Genomic DNA, 18,828 nt, shown 5'->3' with positions numbered 1-18,828 from the left:
AAGGGAGAAGATGCCCAAGCGCTTCCACAGCATTTTCTGGAAGAAAACTTGTCCAAAGCAGTGTTCCTGCCCCAAGGCTTGTTTTACTACAGAGTCACGGCGTCGCTGAGGTTGGGAAAGACCTTTAAGGTCGTCGATTCCAGCATGACCCCAACATCGCCAAGGCCACCACATGTGTCCCCAATGTCACACCCACACTGCTTTTCAATCCCTCCAGGGATGGGGACTCCACTGGGCAGCCTGTGCCAGGGCTGGGCAATGTGTTTTTTCGGGGAAATGCCTCCTAATATCCAGTCTAAACCTCCCCTGGATGACTTGAGGCTGTTTCCTTTTGTCCTATCACTTGTTACTTGGGAGAAGAGGTGGATCCCCATCTCTCTCCACCCTCCTGTCAGGGAGTTGTAGAGAGTCAGAAGGTCCCCCCAGAGCCTCCTTTTCTCCAGGGTGAGCCCCCTGAGCTCCTCAGCCCCATCTCATAGCACCTGTGCTCCAGACCCTTCCCCATCTCTGCTGCTCTTCTTTGGAGTCCAGCACCTCAGTGTCTATGGACAATGCCCACAGTGCTCCACAGAACTGAGGTTCTCCTCCCTTGCAGAAAATACTGAGATTTGAAGTCTGCCAGCGGTGCCCAGTGCCCCCAGTAATGGGCTGTTGAGCTGCTTTACCAACACAGAGCATAGACTTGGTGTCCAGCCTGAATTGCCCGGAGCTTAATGAGGTGGGACACACGTTCCTCCGGGTGCTGAACTGCTGCAGGGGGGTGTTGGGTGTTGTTGAACAGCTGCTGGATTCTGCCCTGCAGGGAAACCTCTTTCGGGGTTGTATTTGGGGTTGTAAAGTTCACAGCTCTGCCCAGGGAACAGCAAAGCCACAGGGCTGGGCTGAATTATTCCGAATGTTCAGTCACACAGGACAATAACCATAAAACAAGGGGTCATGGGCTGGCTGGGCCCGGGGGGTGTGCAGGGACAGAAAGCACAGGTCACCCTGAGGGCAGGAGCAGCAATACCTGAGTGTTCAGAGCCCATTAACAGTTACCCTCTGGCCCGTGGGACTGGCTGGATCCAGACAGCTCAAAAATAGTGCAACACTACTGGAGAGACTGTACTCGTGCAATGGGAGGCTCTGGGAGAGGTTTCCTGACTCACTAAAGTACAAATGTGAGTGAAAATTCAGATTTTTTTTCTTCTTCAAATACTTTGGAAAAACCCCAAACTTTCTGATTCTCGGTGACACCTTTAGGACCAAGGGGCCAGCTCTGTGGTTAGCAAAGGCTGGGCTATTTCTATTTATCAAGGATCCCATTTGAATTCCCCTGCCAAGGACTGAATATTTAGGATTTCCATGGCAACACATTTCTGAGCCCATGTTACAGTCAGACTGATGCTGTCAACTGATCCAGGGATGCAGGAGGTAGGGGCTGAATTTATTCAAGCAATCACATTCTCTTTTCCAAGGCTAATGCACATGAATACTGAGGCAGCAAACTGAATTGACAGGGATTCCATCCCGATGAACATGTATAATGTTCCAGCCTTGGAGAGCAGCATTTAATTGATGAGAGGGATTATATTTACATAGCAATTATAACAAAGCCAAGGTTGGCCTTATGTGAAAGACTATTTGCTGTAATGTCTTGGTGCTTGGTTGTCCAGGAAAACTGTTCCTTTATGGGCAAGGGAAAAAAAAAAAAAGAGAACAGATGCACTCAGCCCTTTCTTTTCATACTCTGCAAATATTCCAAGAAGCCAGCTGAGGAGTCACAGTGTGGTTGCCTTGGCTACATACATTAATTTACTCCATTATAACTTAGATGCTGATTGTTTAACCCCCAAAGTATTAATAGTTAGTCCCTGCTGTCCTCAGATGGCTGTTCAGGGGCTGATGGAAATGAGTAAGGGCTCATTCTAAATCCCACATAAGTCAATGGGCATCTCTCTCCCCATTTAATTCAGAGCTGGAATTAGCCATCCCCGCTGTATTGCCCCTAAATATTGATTTTTTGTCCTCAAGACACCTTTGCAAGGTAAGGCAATGCCACTGACTCAGGTCACAGATGGAAAGCTGGGGCCGGAAAGGCGACCTCAGAATCACCCAGAAGTCCTGACCCTCATTGTCCCTTCAGTCTGGATTTCTTTCCATGGAAAAGTGCATGCCCAAGTTTTGCTCCAGCATAGAAGAGGATTCAGGAGAAGGAAAGCAGCTGGACCTCAGAGCACTTCCCATCCTGTGGTTCTGTGCAGTCAGAGACCAACAGGGGTATCCAGGTCTTTTCTTACAGGGCCTGGCACGGAGCTCAGTTCTGCTGGTGGATCTGGGAACAAGAGGGTGGTGAGGAGCCCAAACCATCCCTGATTTACAGCAAGGCAAGGAGAAATCTGCCTGACACTGCTGTTGGGTGCTCAGAGTTCCTGTAACACCGAGAGGAACCAAGAGCTGTGATCAGAACCCGACACAAATTCCACGCTCACCTTTCTTGGCTGCCATACAGGGGGCCAGGTCCTGGCATCCTTAAATTCCCAGATGGCCAGAAGTCCTTGTCCTTCTCTTGAACTCTGCCAACAGACACTGGTTTAGGTCCATCTTGGTTAGTACAGGAGGAGGATCTCCCCTACCTAAGGATACACTGTGCCAGAGACAGGGAGATATGCTGGGGTGTCTTGAGTCTTTTACCACAAAAAAGAGCTTTTTTCTCTTAGTCCAAGCTTTCACTGCTCTTAGTCTGTGTGGCATAGAAATTTTCTCCTTAACAGGCATTAGAATTAACTTGTTGACATCATTAACAGAGCCCATAATAGATGGCTGAACTGCTCTGATATTTATCTTCAGGTCAACAGCTCTTGAGACTCCAGAGGCAAATTAGAAAAAAAGCATAGGCTCTTTATTAGTAGAACTTAATTTAACTGTATTTAAACTTCGTTAAGGAGTAAAAAAAAATGACCTTTCTTAATGCACTCTTGCTTTATAAAGTATGAAATGAGAATATTAGATTAGTTTGATCCTGGTTCTTATTATGCACACACAGTAGAGGAGAATGCAAAAATTCCCTCCTTCAGTTAGGTCCCCTTGGATGTCAAATCAAAGACCAGGTGCTCCACAACCCATTTCCTTTCTTCAGTGTTTTATGTTTCCTAGCCCTGTAACTCTCCCCAGGAAACCAGCAGAAATCTTAATTTCTTAACCCCCCCTCTCTGCCTAAAGTAACAGCTCTGGTCATTTAAACCATCCAGCACATGTTCCTCCACTGTCTGCACCTCATGCTGTCCATAAATGGGGATGTGGTAAGAAAAAACCATGGAGGAGAGGAAAGGAAATGACATTAACCTTTTCCATCTGATAAATAAGGGCTCTATTCAGCTGCAATAATCCACATCCTTCCCTAGAGATCCAGTTAATGTAATACCTGAGGGCTCAGTTCAGTTAAAATGATTTCCACACTGGCCAGCTGATTTCTTGGTGAATTATTCAGTCCCCAGACCGAACCATTCTCCCTGGGCAACAGCACATGGAAAAGGACTGGAGCCCTCCTGTTGCTCCCAAGAGCCTGAAGGACCTCTCAGAGGGTCTGTGACACCCACATGGTTTATCTGTGCGCCCCAAGAGGAATTTTGGCGTTGATTTTCATGGGACCACCAGCCTGTAAGAGCTGAAGATACCACACCTTGCCCCATTTGCTTCTCTTCTCTGCAGGGCTTTCTCCCTGCCCTGTCAAACCTTCAGCACCTGCAGTTTACAGGCAATAAAAAAACCAGTTTGGACTTGGAATGGGTGGAAATTCAGAGCAATGGACTCAGCGAGAAAGGCAGCCCGGGCTGTGCATGTGGCTGCTGGGTTTGAGGTGAGGATGTGGATCAGGGTGGCTTGGGGGATCCACACCCCCAAGAAATAACCACTGGAGCTGAACTGTGGGGGTTTTGTTTCCCTTTCTCCCTTTGCAGTGCAGAGGTGGCTCCAGTGGGAGTGGGGTCTGCCCAGCTGGTGACAAAGGAGGTTTGAGGGCATTGAGGGAGATGTTTTCAAGGCAGGCCAGGGAATCAGGACATGCAGATCCACTTGCAAATCCACGGGAAATACTGGAGTGACATGAAAATCTCAGCTTTATCTTACCTGTATTGATCCACAGTCGATTGAAAGCCATGGGAATCTTGTCATTAGTATCAAGACATTTTGGACTAAGTTCCTACATTATGAGACACATTCCTTCCTCCCCCCTTTTTTTTTTTTTTTTTAGATTTTAGGGAGTGTACCTAATTGAGCACAATAAACCAGAGTTGTATGCAATTTTGCAACCTTTCTGATGGTGTAATGAGCTCTGCTCCAAGGGTTCATTACTGGGCTGCCTCGAAACTTGCTGGTTAAACAGGAAAAACAAGAAATCTGACCTCATTGTAGTGTTTAATTGAAGTGCATTTATTGACTGGTTTTAAGCTCTTGTAGCAACTGTGTTTGCTGAGAACTGAGGGCCAGCTCTTGGTTTGATGCACCTTTAGCTCCCAGGGCAGACACAGCCCTGACACACAAACCCATCCTGCTCCAGGCTTGGACTGGGACTGGGCAGGAAGCTAAAGCTGGAGATTGGCATATTCCTCTGGCATATTCCCCCCCATGGGCTGACTCTCCTGTGGGGTCCTGGAGAAGGGGAGAAGCTGAGGAACGTGGCCATGAGGGAGAATGTGCCACAGGTAAAGCAAGAGCATCGTGCTGGGCATGGTTTTGATGTTCTCTTTTGGTGCTGGGGCAGGCAATGTGAGTCAATAAAGAGAATAAACCCCTTTGAGTCTAAAAGATCTTAAAGATTCGGCCAGTGTGGATGTCCAGGCTCATAATTCTGAGGGAGGACTGAGAAGATTGCTATAAATAAATGCCAAAGCAAACTGCAGCTGGATCTCTCTGCCAGTGAATCTCCCTTTGATAGGGTGACCCTGAGACTGGTGTGTGCTTAATGCTCTGCATTCTTCTCCCATCCCATCTGCAGCAGAAGTCAAGGCAGAAACCTGATGTGTGTAAGAACAGTTTCTCACTTCAGACTCCCTGGGCAGGCAGTGGTGGTGCAGCTCCAGTTCATTATCACTGGATTTTGGGACTGGTCTGAGCCAGTTTTGTCTGGATTCAGGTAACTCGTTCCACTGGAGCATTCACGTTATCTCTCTGGAGATCTTAAGTAGGGAGCTGAACACGACTGAGAGCAGTTGCCTGATAAAAGAGGCAGAAAGCAAATGCATTCTGCAGGAGACAGGGAATGGAGATCAGTCCTGGGATAGACGGACATGGCCCTCCCCTGGCAGAGGAGATAAAGCTGAGCTTGCAAGAGGTGGAACTGGACATTTTTAGATATGATGTCCTACTGATTTTGTGTGATACCCACTGAATTCACCTCTGATCTAGCTCACTGTAATTTTAATTTAAACTGGCTGGGTGTTTTTTCCAAAAGTTTTGGAACACTTTTGGCTTTGAAGAGCTGTTACAGGGGGGGTTAGAACTCCAGCCCTGTGACGAAGGTAAACGAAGTCTCTGAACCTTCATTGTTACAGCCCAGCTGCAAGTCCGACCCAGAGGAGACAGGATTCTATCCAAGGAGTCTGGGATGCAAATTTATGCAGATGGCAGCAATTAGTCTACTGTATATTTGTATTTGTTTGCTTGAAACAGCGGGTGAGGGAGAGGCAGCTACTCTGCAGAGAACATGGAAATTGCAGATTTGTGCCCAAACTGCCAACTTAAGAAAAGCAGCAGAGAATGAAAGACTTGCCTGGCAATTCTGTTGGTAGATTGCAGGGAAGTGGGAGGATAAAAGATATTTCAGGACCAGCCACCAACCTCTTGGCTCCTCTTTCTTGACATTTATTAACAAATGATTGTGCCAGGAGTGCCCAGAAGCAAAGCCAGGAGGGCACGGGCAGGAGCAGCAGCCGTGCACAGAATTAGGAGCAGGGAAAGTTCATTTGTCACAGCCCTGATCTGAAAACCCTCTTTGAAAAGCCCGGGGTGAGATCTCTGCATCTCTGACAGGGTCCATTCAAACACTTGGTAGCAGATCAGTTCCCAGGAATGTCCAGGTGGGCCAGAACACCCGTGGAAGTGGAAGCACACATGGATAATGTGCCCTGTGCTGCATCCACCTCTTTTCCCTCTGACCTCGTTTCTGTGGCCAGAGTGGTCTGCTAAAAACCTCCCCCAGCTCTGGGATTCCTCTCACACCTCAAGTGATAGGGACAGAAGGTGAGCTGCTCTCTGTGCAACCAGCTCAGAGGATGGAGCAGAACAGGAGTTTAAAATCACCTGCTTTCTGCTGGGAGTGCAGGTTGGCAGCACCTGAGGGCTTCTGGGGGGAAAATGAGGACTTCAGACATCTGGTGACTCTTATTACACACAGCGGTGGTGGGATGCAGGGATAAAACCCAAAGCCCAAAGATATTTGTGCTGCCTGCAAAAAGGCCTTTCCACTTGTGCAAAAATCCTCTTGTCAAGGCTGCCTTAAAGGGGCTGTTGGATCAGTTATCAGGGAAATGGGAAAAACTCAGGGTCAAGTTAGTTCCTGGTGTAAAGCCTTTGGTTGCTTCATACCTATTGCAAAGTAGACCTTGAGCCTTTTGGAGAAAAACAGTTGGAAAACTGCTGGGCTCCCAAAAGTAGCATGTTTCTCACCTCAGTTCTGATGTGCTGAAAGGATGGGATTTTCTGTGAACTTTTCCCAGTCTTGCTTTATTTTTTTCTTTTTTTTTTTTTCCTTCTCTTTGAGAGGGGGAGGAGTTGTGCCTAAAAAAAACAAACCCAACCTGTCCTCCTCAGCTCTGCCAACCTGTCAGTCCAGCCATGCAAGAGAGAGAGACAGAGAAAAGGAAAGGAGGGAGTGAAGCAGAGATTCTTTCAGACCTCAGCAGGCACTAAGGTAAAGGCCATTTCTCACTTCCTTAATTGCACTTTTCTCTGTGTCTGTTGTGTGTAAACAGAAATTCTGTTACCTTAGAGAGCTATAAACTAGCTCAGCGACCTGTGTGGGAATCAACTGCTTACCTTGTTTAACTGGAAGGGTGTTTTGCGTGTAACCTGGCAGCTTGTTATAGTTGTTTGCAAACACAGTTTCTGGGTCTGAAATTCAGAAGGAGAGTTGGTGTTCATTTGAATATTAAAAAGAGGCAGAGCTCTGGTGCTTGTTTGGGGAGGATATTAAGCTGTGTGATTTCAGGGCTGAAGCCTCTAATTACTGCAGATCGGGGGAAGAACTTGTTAGAGGAGGGAATTCCTTCCAAAGCTGCCAATTGCAGCTCTCACGCCTTTTCCTGGAGGATTTGGTGTCAGCCACTGGTGGGGATGGGACGTGGGACCACAGAGACTGTGGGGCTGATCCAACCTGGCAGTTCCTCTTCTCCTTTCTGTGCGTTTCTGGAGGGGTTTTAGCAACTTGTCATTAGCAGGGGAGGTGCAAAGCCAAGGTGCAGCAAACCTGCCCTGCCGAATTCCTGAGTCAGGAGGGCAGAGCAGCACTTTGAGCTCATCCCAGGGAAATTGAGGGTTGCAGACTGTGAGAAAGGCTGGCTGAAATGAGGGTGAGTCAGAAGAATCGCTGTGCCCCAGAGCCTGCCTTGGGAGCCTGCTCTGAGCAACCAATTTGTTGGAACGATTGTGGTAGAGAGAGCCTGGGAGTGAAGGCCTAAAACACAAGAATAGGCACAGTTTTGTTAAATCTGAGTGTCTGCATGAGGACCTGTGTGAATGTGCACAAAGAATCTGCTGAGAGATTCTGACCCTTGGTGCGCCACGAAAATCCACAAACAAAGGTGAGAGAGGAAGAATCCTGTTCATCCACCTCAGAAATCCCCCTGTTTCTGCGTTTCCAAATCCTGAGCAAACATTTGAAGCTGCTCTGAAAACTCTGTAATACCTTTGTGAGTCGGCTGAGGCTCTGAGAAGGTGGTGTAGGAGGCAGAGTGGTGGACTGGATTTCCTTCCCTTGCCGTATATTCGGGGTTTTCACTCCTGCAGCCAAGGTGTGCCTGTTAAAGATGACCTGTCTGGTAACACCAACCTGCCAGACAGGACAAGCTGAAAGATGGCAGAGAAAGACAATACAGCTGCCATGTTGCTCCCTGAATGGGTTGGAATGTGTTTGCCAGGGGTTTGGTTACACAATCCTGCATCCTCCTTGCTGTCAAACTTCCTCAAACGCTGGTGCCTGTGCCGTGGTTTTGGATCAAAGCTCTGCTCCCGTGGCAGGGACCAGCACAGAGCTGTGAGCCTGGGAAGAGGACAGAGAGGATCCAGACTAGAGAGGGGTGGTCTGTGAGGGGGTCTGTCCAGACAAAAAAGTTGGCAGTGCCCTGGTGTTCCATCACTTCCCTCTCCTCTGGGGCTGTGGTCATTGGGAGCGTCGTGCTGGTGTTCCCTATGACCCCTGACTCATTCCCTGAGGGAGTGGTGGCACAGAGTGAGACTCTAAGCTTTTAATACACAGAAGAAATTCTTTTACAGACAGTGGGTTTTGTAGTATTATTATGAGCTTTCCTGCTAGAGCCAGAGTGGAGAGGGAAGTGCTTTTCCAAAAGATGGAGAAAAGGAAGTGAATACTCCAGTTTTGGTGGGGATAAACTTTCCTACTCCTGGTTACAGTAACAGAAATCAGTCACTGAAGGAAGGAAAGGAGGAAAATCCTGTAACTTTCATGATCTGCAAAGACTTCATTGACTAATCTCACAGCACTTCTGCATCTTTTTGCTTTCTCTTCTCTTCTCTTCTCTTCTCTTCTCTTCTCTTCTCTTCTCTTCTCTTCTCTTCTCTTCTCTTCTCTTCTCTTCTCTTCTCTCTCCATGACTTAAAGCAATGCCAAGAAGGCTTGGGGCACCTCCTTGGCACATTCTACAATGCTGATGGGCATTTTTGAGCCAAGGGCAGGCATTGTGATGCACTTGCTTCATTCTCTATGTGTCACTCTGGAGACAGCAAGAGCAGGGATTGGTGTATTGATCATTTCTCCAGGAAACTGTTTCTGAAGAAAAAAACTTTTGCAAAGGGCATGTTACCAGAGGAAAAAAGTTTAAAATCTGAGAAGCCCTTCTGCCAGAAGAGGTTCTGCATAGCTCTGGGAAAGTTCAGTTGGAAAATTCTTCACACTCAGAAAGTTTCTGCTAATTCACCGTGCTCAGTGTTCTCTGGTGACTAAGATCCTCTAGAGTGGATGATGATTTGCCCTCTTTCTTTTATTAGTCACCAGTATTCTCACCACAAGCTTTTGGTGAAAAGCTTGGTAACAGAACACCCCTTTCCAGGAACTTGTTGTGCAATTTAACAGCCGTATGATAAATACAAAGGAGGAAAACAAACAAATACAACCTCAGGCTTCTGTTTGCTATTTAAATTGGGTTAAGAGCGTGATCTGATTCTTCATCTTTTCATCCAGTGTAAAAGCAGACTGGTTGTCCATCCTGTCTGCACATGCTGTAACTCAAGAAGTCACTGTGCTGCATTTCACAGGGAACTGTTCATTTTTGTTGTCTGGTTCCTCTTTTTAAAGCAGTTAAATTCCTGTTTTGAGAGTGCAGACAGGGTAGAATAATCCTCAACTACTCAAATGTTATTTGTGGTGACACATTGGGTTGGAGAATTGGAGGAGTGGAGAGTGTTTCAGCCCTTAATTTCCTGTGGAAAGATTCAGCTAAGGAGCCATTGAATTTTGGGTTTCTCTGTGCAGTCGTGGTAGGGGAGAGTAGGTCTATACTTCCCTGAGAAGATCTAAGAATTGACATTTGATAAAAATCAAGTCTGGGAAACAAAGTGAAAAGGGGCAATTTCAGTGAACAGCCATTTTTCAGACAAGTTTTCCTGCACCTCAAGGGAAAACCAAGTCAGGGGTTCACTGAGCAGTGTGAAATGAAGACAATGCACATTTTCTGACTGGCTTTGTCCCACTCAGAGACAGCTCAGAGCGAGACAAATCCCAACAATGGAGGTGATGTTCACTTCATAAAAGGAGATGCCATAAAACACAGGCTACTTTCCACCAGAAATCTCAGTGGAAAAATTCAAGTATTTCTATTTCCACTCGCAAACCTTAAGCAGCTGTTTGACTATTAATGAAAATCCTTTTAGTTTTCCACAACTGAGAGAGAACTCTTTCCAGGAGTGGCCTGTGGTGAGATTTCTAGTGCACTCCTGCTTTGGATAGACTAAGAATATGAATTTTTTTCATGGTATTTTGTTGCCACAGCTACTTATTCTGCGAAGAAATGAGGCAATTGGTGCCTTATGCAAAAAAAACCCGAGTAACCCTCAAACAGCTTCTGTTATTCAGGTCTCAGAAAGATTTGATTTAGACTTTTTCAATGGGAGCAAATAATTAGTGCTTTGCTTTATCTCTGTTCAAATGGAGTTAAGTGATTGGTGCAGCAGAGTTTTGGATGGAGGTGCAGTTGCCCTGGCAACAATCGGGATTGAAATCAGAACCTTTTGAGCAGCCAGTGGAATGTGGTTCCACTTGGATGACAATAGGTCAGAGCATTTTAATGGGTAAAAATGTAATCCAGTACAATAGGATTTATTGCCACTGTGACATCAGATTGACACTATTCCTGCGAGTTCTTTAGCTTGTGACAGACTTTCAACTGAAATCTGTTTAGTGGAAAAACTTGTAAAATGCCATTAATCATTTTGTTTTCCAAATCAACCAGAGCCTGTGTGTCTCAGGGGGGGGTTAGAGGGAATATCTTCCAAGTGAGTGAAATTCAACCTCTCTGCACAAAGCCCTAATGAGTGGCTGTTCTGGACACAATAAATGGTTCTAAGAACTAAAGGCTTGTTTCTGCAGGGTGCTGAGTGCACTGGTCCAAGTCCATTGGAGAACTTCCTCACTTGCTTAATTTTATACTAACCAAATAGTTTCCAGTGATTTCCAGGATGGTTATTCATGCTCTTAAACCTGATTGTATTTGCTGACAGACAAGACCTTGCAGGATTAAGTCCTAAACTAACACTGGAAGAAAAGATTCCCTGTTCAGTGTGGCAAGGGCACGGGACAATATTTCATCCCTTCTGCTGACACTTTTCCAACTGCTGCAATAATGATCCTTTTATTCTGAAGGATCCCAGAGTTCTGTCTGAGCTAAGAAAATGCAGCCACAGCTCGGGGCAACAATGCATAGAAGCAGGACAGGAGGGTATGTTGCCTGAAGCTTTAAGGAAATGGCAATTCAGGGCACCAAAATCTGCTCCTCCACCCTGAAGCCAAAAGCACAGAAGGCTTGGGGTGTCACCAGGGACCTCTGTCACACATAGAAACCCAGAGTCACCTATTCTGGTGACACAACAGCAGAAATGGCCCTTAACACTCATCACAGGTGGGTGCCCTGTGAACCTTTCACCAATTTTCCTGTCAAACAGACGCAGATCACTCTCATTCATTTGGTTTTAATACGAAAAGCAGATTTTTCTCAATGGTGTGGCTGGTGCCATGCACATCCTTTCATTGTTGCTTTTACAACAATAAAGCTCCAAACCCGTAACTGTTCCTCTCCTGGCAATTAGTTGTGGAGAACAATCGAGCCAGACAATGACACGACCTGCTTCTTGTCTTCCTCAATGGGAAATGGGCTCTGAGTTTTGTGAGGACGTTCATAAACAGCCAAGGCAGGGAGTGACCTCAGAGCCGCGTTTTACACGGGGGAACAAAGAGATCCCGGGCCCTGATTTGAAAAACACCCCGAGAACCAAACCAGTGGTGTAATATCATAATTCCCAACCCACGTCAGGCCGTTGCTGGAACCCACTCACAGTCCCTGAACACAAACACAGCCCGTCTCTGGCTGTCAGACCTCGCACACCATGTTTGTGCCGCCGGCACCGGGACGTAACTTCACCTCTGCAGCGCCCACGAGGGCTGGACATCCATCCCCGCTCCTTCCCGTGGACATTCCTGCTCTCTGAGCTCTTTCCCATTGTTACAGCACTCCTGGCTCCCTGCCAGGACCTTTGAGGTCACTTTTTACTCTCCTCTACCCGCACTTTCTCCCCCGAGCCTCAGCAGCGTCGCGGTTGCCCCCAAACTAAAGACACCCAAGTGGTGGGGCTTGTTTTACATGTTTGGTTATTTTTTTTTCTGTGGGAAACACCGCTCCGTGCTTTTCACAGGCTTCATCCCCCCAGGATCTGTTCCTTAGGGGGTGCCCATGGCTTAGCACCATACGGAATGTTCCCGAGGAGGGAGGAATGCCACCGGGCCGAGCTCGTGATCCGGGGCTCGTCAGGCCTTTGGTGGTGATTTGAGCTTTAGTTAATCACCTTTGACTTTTCGAACAACTCTGGCTCGGTGGATTTAAAAGCGACGCTTTAACTCGGTTTTGATCAGTAAAAACAGAACTGAAAATGACCCAGGGAAAATACAGGATAAAACATCTCCCACTCAGGCTGTGGATATTGCTTTTGAGCTTAATTTTAATTTTGTTGACCAATCATTTATACAACTCCCAGCTAATTTGGAGTGGATCAGGGGGCAGTGGAGGTAAATTTCAAAGCAGAGTGACATTCTCTTTAGTCATGCTCTTGTCTCTGACGACAGCACCCCTGTAAAGTTAAAGTGTAATAAATGAGACTTTTATTTCATGGGTTCGCAGCACCTACGAGGCAAAAGAGCAAAGCTGTTTCTCAAAACATGGCAATTGCTTTGGCAATAAAATCAACCCTACTGCAGCCTAGATATCTTCGTTTCTGGAGTGTTGACATTTGTAATGTAGCAGATTTTTATTTGATGTATTTTTGTTAACACGGCCTCGATAAGATCTGCTGCTTGTTCGCAGTGTTTGCCTTCGAGAAGCGAAACAGGAAAAACACGGCTGACTGAGCAGGTTCTTGACAAACATCTTGGAACGAGCTGAACCTCCCTAAGTAGCTCCTTCACTCAGTAGTGCTGAGTGAAAATATTCCACACAAAGGGCAACCACAGAGGCCCAGGTCACAGACCATGAGGGAAACACAGACACCCTCTCTGCAGGTCACTGGAAGACAAAACTCCTATTTGAAAAAATTCCTTAAATTCAATTTTTTAATTAAGGACAACATTTACATTTATTTATATATATATATATATAATATTTATATCTATATATATTATATGTGTGTATTTGTGGGGTTTTTTTAATACTTATGTATCTTTATATATGTGTGTGAGTTGTTTTTTTTTTAAATAAGTACTACCATTTTTGGAAACAGATTGATATTTTGAAGGAAAAAAATAATGTATTAATTACCCCTGAGGCAGCCGAGGGATTTGCTGATAAATTCATTATGGTGGGACTGAGACACCAGCCTGTTGCATTCCTCCAGTGGTTCATGGCAAAGCCTTCAACAAGTATTTTTCCTCTCTGGCTCCAGCCTCAGGAAGATTTGCAACAGGCTTATACTAATTCTTATTAGTGCTTCCAGTTAAACAAAATATGTGCATGACTGTTTTTCTTAGATTTAACCCCGGTATTTCAGCTCTCAGGATGTCCTTATCCCACGTGCCTGAGCTGGGATTCCTCTCAAGCCCTTCAGAAGCTGAAGGAACTGCCTGTGATTGAAGGGTCCATTCCATGGGGGCCCTGGGGGAGAAGTTTGAGATTTACTGACAAACCAGATTTGACATACAGAGATTGAAACACGGGTACAAAAATAAAGAAAATAGGAAATTGCATTAAAAACAGTAGTAGTCGTCAACAGAAATGAAGTAAAGGGCAAGGTTTAAGGGTTTTCAGCATCATGAAAAGTCTCTTTTTAAACTGTGTGAGGCAGATTGTGAAAGCCATTTCCAGTGTCTCTGCAATTAATGGCATGTGCACAGGAAAGCAAGAACACAGCAAGGAAAAAAACTACCTTCAGTTACCTCTGAGAACTCAGAATATGCCCAAAAGACAATTCTGAGTGAGAAGACATGGAAAAATAGTAGGATTAGATGTGAGAAATGCTGATAGAGGGGTGATAGATTGCTCCAAAAGAATGGGCTCTTGGTAATGACTCACCAGGGTGTCAAATATTGGTGAAAATACTGAGAAGGATCTTAAGAATGAAGCACTAAACCTGTCTGATTTTGGATAGAGTGGAGAGGAGAAGTTTGTAAATGGAGTCATAGATGATGAATAAAGCTCCCCCCATTAAATATTTGATCTGGGCCACCACTGAAGAGCAGGCACTGGCATTAATTAAACTCAACTTTGATTTAGGATGAATGTTTCCATTTTTAGAGGAAAGATTAACTTGTCTAGTGATGTTTTAAAGGTAGGGGAGAAGAGACAAGGTTTTAAAGGAGATTCTTCCTGTCATCATATATCTTAAAATTGAATTGCTGTGCCCAGATACTCCCTCAGGTGATCAGGAATAAGCTGTGGAACAGCTCCAGGAGCCCAGACATGAAGTTATGCAACCCACACACTGAGGTAAAAAATAATACCCCTAAGTATACATCCCAAACTCTCAGATACACATGATTTTCCACTTCAACATCATTTCAATCATCTGACTTGCAAAACACCAAGATCCTGTAAATGAGAGCTCTGAACTTGGAAGGGGAGTGACAGCTGGAAGCAGGAGTGGTCGGCACCATGCTGAGTGTGAGGGCTGAGGAAACAACTCCTGGGTTCCAGAGGAACCACGTGGAGCTGTGCTGGGACAGCTGAGGAGGGTGGATGCACAGAGGTTCAACCATCTGCTCCTCAAGGAGTTGAAAGTCACCTGTGACAGAGTGACCCCACTCCCGAATTTCCTACAGAACCCGGCGGAGTCGAGCAGCAACATGGAAACAAAGCATTCCGCCAAATCTGCGACCAGAAAAAAAATAAAAAAAAAAAAAAAAAAGAGAGGGAAAGAAAAGGAGGTTTCACAAAGCCCTCATTTCTTAGAAAGTGTTGCTGCAATTCCAGCAGGCCAAGCCAATTCCGGAGGGCAGCGACGGATTCCGCCCGCGGTGATACCGAGAAACCCGACGGGCGCCTCCGATCCAAGGCAGGGAACCAGAGACAGCCCCTGTGCTCGGTTCAGCGGGGTTTGGATCAGCCCTCGGGTCTCTGAAACCCTTTAATACGTTTCACAGGCTTTTTTAAGAAGTGGTGACATGCACAGCCCAGCAAATGTGGGAGCGTGTTGGGGTTTGGATGGAAACTCGGGATGCGGGGCAGGACTCGGGGCCTTGGCGGAGCAGCTCCAGCTGCAGGATGTGCTTGAGCAGGAGGGAGAGAAAATCAGATTGTGTTGCATCAGAGGTGGATTTCTGCTGCATCTATATTCACAAATGAAAGGAAAGTCACACAAAGCTGCTCAGAAAAGCAGATTGTGATTCTTGACCCCAGGACTGATGGATAAATTAACTTCTTGAAGTGCAGGGTTTGATTGCCTGATTTATCTGAGTGTCAGTCACAGCACTTACTGCTACCTTTCCTAAGGAAAAAAAAGCACTGATACACTGTTTGATTTGACATGTAGCTAATACTTATCTCAAAGTCTTTTTAATATCAGTTTAGAAATCTGAGTCAGCAGCTTTTTTGAGGATTTCCTAAAAATTAGATCGTAGTGGAAGTGATTAATTTTATTTACATGATTTTTTAAATTTTTATTTTTACTTCTCCATTCCATTTCCTCAAAGAAGTAATGCAAAATGATGTTTTCTCTGTTAGACCTTATGTTAGTTTTGAAAATGTGAAGCCTTTGGTGATTTAATTGGAATTTGGGATATTTCGTTATGTGGGATGAGACAGTTTGAGTTTTATAGTGGAATTCCTGCTAGGGCCAGGAGGTAAAGTTGAGATCAGTAGTAACTTGGAGGTGTTCCTGTCTGCCCTGGGTAGCAGAAGTCAATAACTGGAGTCAGGCTGCATCTTAGGGACATTTCTACAAGGGTTGGGGAAGCAAAAAAATAAATCAGAATCCTCAGGCTTCCTCCTCACAGCTTCCTTCTGTCATCTGTCAAACAGGGCTCACACATTCACTTGGGATTCAGTTTTATCCCATTCCTTACATGAAATACAGGAGCCAAGGCACCTGATCCAGCACAAGGCTGCCCATTGTGGGAGCTGCAGCCTGTGGATGGGCAGGATTAAACCCTGCACAGGTAATTTTAGAGCTTCTCTGGTCTCTGCAGCCCCTTTGGTTACAGGCACACGACCTGTCCCCCTCTCAGGGGTCTGTGCTGGGTGTGCAGGACCAGGGAGCTCTGCAGGGCTAAATCTGACCCCACAGTGTCTGCACCTCATTCCACAGGCACACCTGGGCACACCTGAACAGAGAACATGCTTAAACACAGAACATATCTGAGCACAGAACATACCTGGGCACAGAACACACCTGAGCATGGAACACACCTGAATACAGAACACACCTGAGCACAGAACATACCTGAACAGACCTGAGCACAGAACATATCTGAGCACAGAACATACCTGGGCACAGAACACACCTGAACACACCTGAGCATGGAACACACCTGAATACAGAACACACCTGAGCACAGAACATACCTGAGCACAGAACATACCTGAACACACCTGAGCACAGAACACACCTGAGCACAGAACACACCTGCACAGGCAGTGACTCCACGTTCCTGTGTCACACTGCCCTTCCCCGGGTGTTTGGTTTACAGGGCGCTCCAGAAAACAGGAAAAAGAGGAGTACAGTCCCTGCCTCAGGAAGCAGAGTTGCACAAAGTGACGTAAAGGAAACTGTCCCCGAGACTGGAAGAACCCTTTTAGAATCTCAGCTCCTGCCTGCCCCCGAATTCCTACATTATCAATAACCTGCTGTGTTTGGGGAAGAGATATAACAGCAAATAACGGGGCTGAGGGTGTTGGCCCTGTTAGATCAAAGTGCTCAGCATTCTCTAATCTGATTCTGTCATTGTTCATGACCTGCCACTTACCCGCTGCTGAATTCATTATTATATTACATCATGTCTATTAAGAGCTGCAACAAACTGTTCTGTTCTTTGCCAATGAGATCTGTTGGAAAAGTTCCTCAAGGAACGTTGCTGTGGCTCTGTGGGCTGCATGTAATCCCTGAGGGGCAAGGTGGGGTGAAATCCCACTGCACACATCTGCAGAGTTCTGGGAATGACCTTTGCTCTGTGTCCGTGCAGGCATCAGTGTGCTGGGGAGGAGAGGGGAGGAAGTGCTAATTAGTGCTGATTCCCTCACAGCTCGTTTGGATCAGGGGATTCTGCCTGCTGAATTCAGGAATAGGTTGGTTACTGATTTCCAAAGGAAGAAACCTGGATATAGAGTATATCTTTTCAGCTTTTCCATCTCTGCATACCTGGCACAGGTTGCCCAGAGAAGCTGTGGCTGCCTCATCCCTGGGAGTGTCCAAGGCCAGGTTGGACAGGGCTTGGAGCAACCTGGGCTAGTGGAAGGTGTCCCTGTCCATGGCAGGGGGTGGAACTGGATGAGCTTTAAGGTCCCTTCGACACAAACCATTCCATGATTCTCTGATTTTCAGTTCTGGGATGTGTATCAGTTGAACAGTTTTTAAGGACTGATTCTACAGGAGCTTGACTAGAAATAGAGATTTTTTTGGTCCTATCAGCTCAACACCAACATGCAAATGGCTCTGGGCTGATGGGAAGAGAAGCAGGAGGAGGAATTTCAGGCAGGAGGAGATGCCAGTGGCCCTGTGTGGATCCAGCTGCCCTGTTCAGGTGTGGGCTGTGCTGGATGCAGGGCAGGGTCACCTCTGGGGGTGCTCCTGCACCCACCCACCACCACCCCAGGAGGGGCTGAGGTAGGAATTGCCCAGTCCATGCTCTGTGTGGTCACCCTGGTGCAGGAGCTACTGAGAGCTGAGGGTTAAAAAGAGGAAAAGACTCCTGAGAGTGAACAGTTTCAGGTTTCCCTCCTGCCAAATTGTCTGGGACAAAGAATGGCATCGAGGCCCGAAATCAGGAGCCTCAAGTTGCCAGCACTTTCCATTTCTTATGGTATTTCAGTGTTTCCATGGCTTGTTCCTGCTGAAACCATGCAGTGCTTGCAGTGCAAATAAATTAAAATAGACTTTTGCAGCTTTCTATAGGTTTTGGAAAGTGCTCTGGTTGGTATGCAGGGGACTGGTTCCCTTTGAACCTGTCCTGTGTCTCCAAAACAGGCCACCAGCCTCCATCAAGGAGCAACTTCTCTAACTTTAAGGGGAGAAACTTCTTTGATTTCTTTTTTATTGGTTTTGTTTTAAGGAGATCTGGTTTCACTTAGATGAATTAAATGTCGATATATCCGTTGCTCTGAGTTGTTCTAGTGTAGCTCACAGCACTATTGCATGACTTTAAAGTCTGTGCAAAGCTCTGCTGCTCTGTGCTGTCTGTGTCTGCCTTTTAAAATGTTCAATAAACCCTTTGATATTGATACTTTAGGTCTTATCTCTTTATGGAGGCATTGAGGAAGAAGTCTAAGAAATAAACACTCTTTTTTTTCCAGCTCTGAGATCAGCCTGTTATACTCATAGAATGCTTTGGGTTGGAAAGGACCTTAAAAGACCACCTAGTTCCAACCCCAAGGTTTTCTTTTATTTCTGTATTTTCAACCTTTTCTTCTACTGTTGAAAGGGCTTTATAGACAAAATGCTGGAGAGGGCAGGTGTTACCTGTGAGGTGATGTCTGCAGAGCTGTGTGTTACAGCTTCTCAGGGTGAGGTGCAGCCCCTGCAACCTGCCCTCAGCCATCCAGGGCGAAGTGATGGGAACAACAACACTTTCTCTTGGAGGGGAAAGTTGAGCTGTTTGAAAGTTTCACTCCAGTGGCTTCAAAGACATCCCTGTGCTGTAGGAAAGGTCTGTGCCTGAAGCTCCCACTGGGATGTGCTCCAGTCTGTACAGCCAGCACAGCTGAGAGT

General features: G+C 46.2%; 1 protein-coding gene across 3 annotated transcripts in view; it reads left to right on the top strand.

Moving 5' to 3' along the window:
* KCNJ16 (potassium voltage-gated channel subfamily J member 16) overlaps positions 1-18,828 on the top strand; it is a 37,140-nt gene that overhangs the window by 7,188 nt on the left and 11,124 nt on the right. Inside the window, exons 1-2 of one of the 3 annotated variants that reach the window (XM_017812110.1) lie at positions 5,576-5,652; positions 6,790-6,889. The exons of 1 other annotated variant lie outside the window; for it this stretch is intronic. The gene's annotated coding sequence lies outside the window, so the exon portion shown is untranslated. Of the gene's footprint in view, positions 1-5,575; positions 5,653-6,789; positions 6,890-18,828 lie in introns of those variants that run through there. One more of the 3 variants, XM_017812109.1, reaches the window with a different exon arrangement.

This window comes from Lepidothrix coronata, unplaced genomic scaffold (genome assembly GCF_001604755.1).
Source record: "Lepidothrix coronata isolate B3197 unplaced genomic scaffold, Lepidothrix_coronata-1.0 Scaffold34, whole genome shotgun sequence".
NCBI lineage: Eukaryota > Metazoa > Chordata > Aves > Passeriformes > Pipridae > Lepidothrix > Lepidothrix coronata.
Note: the sequence above shows the minus strand (reverse complement) of the source record. Positions and strands in the feature narration are given on the sequence as shown.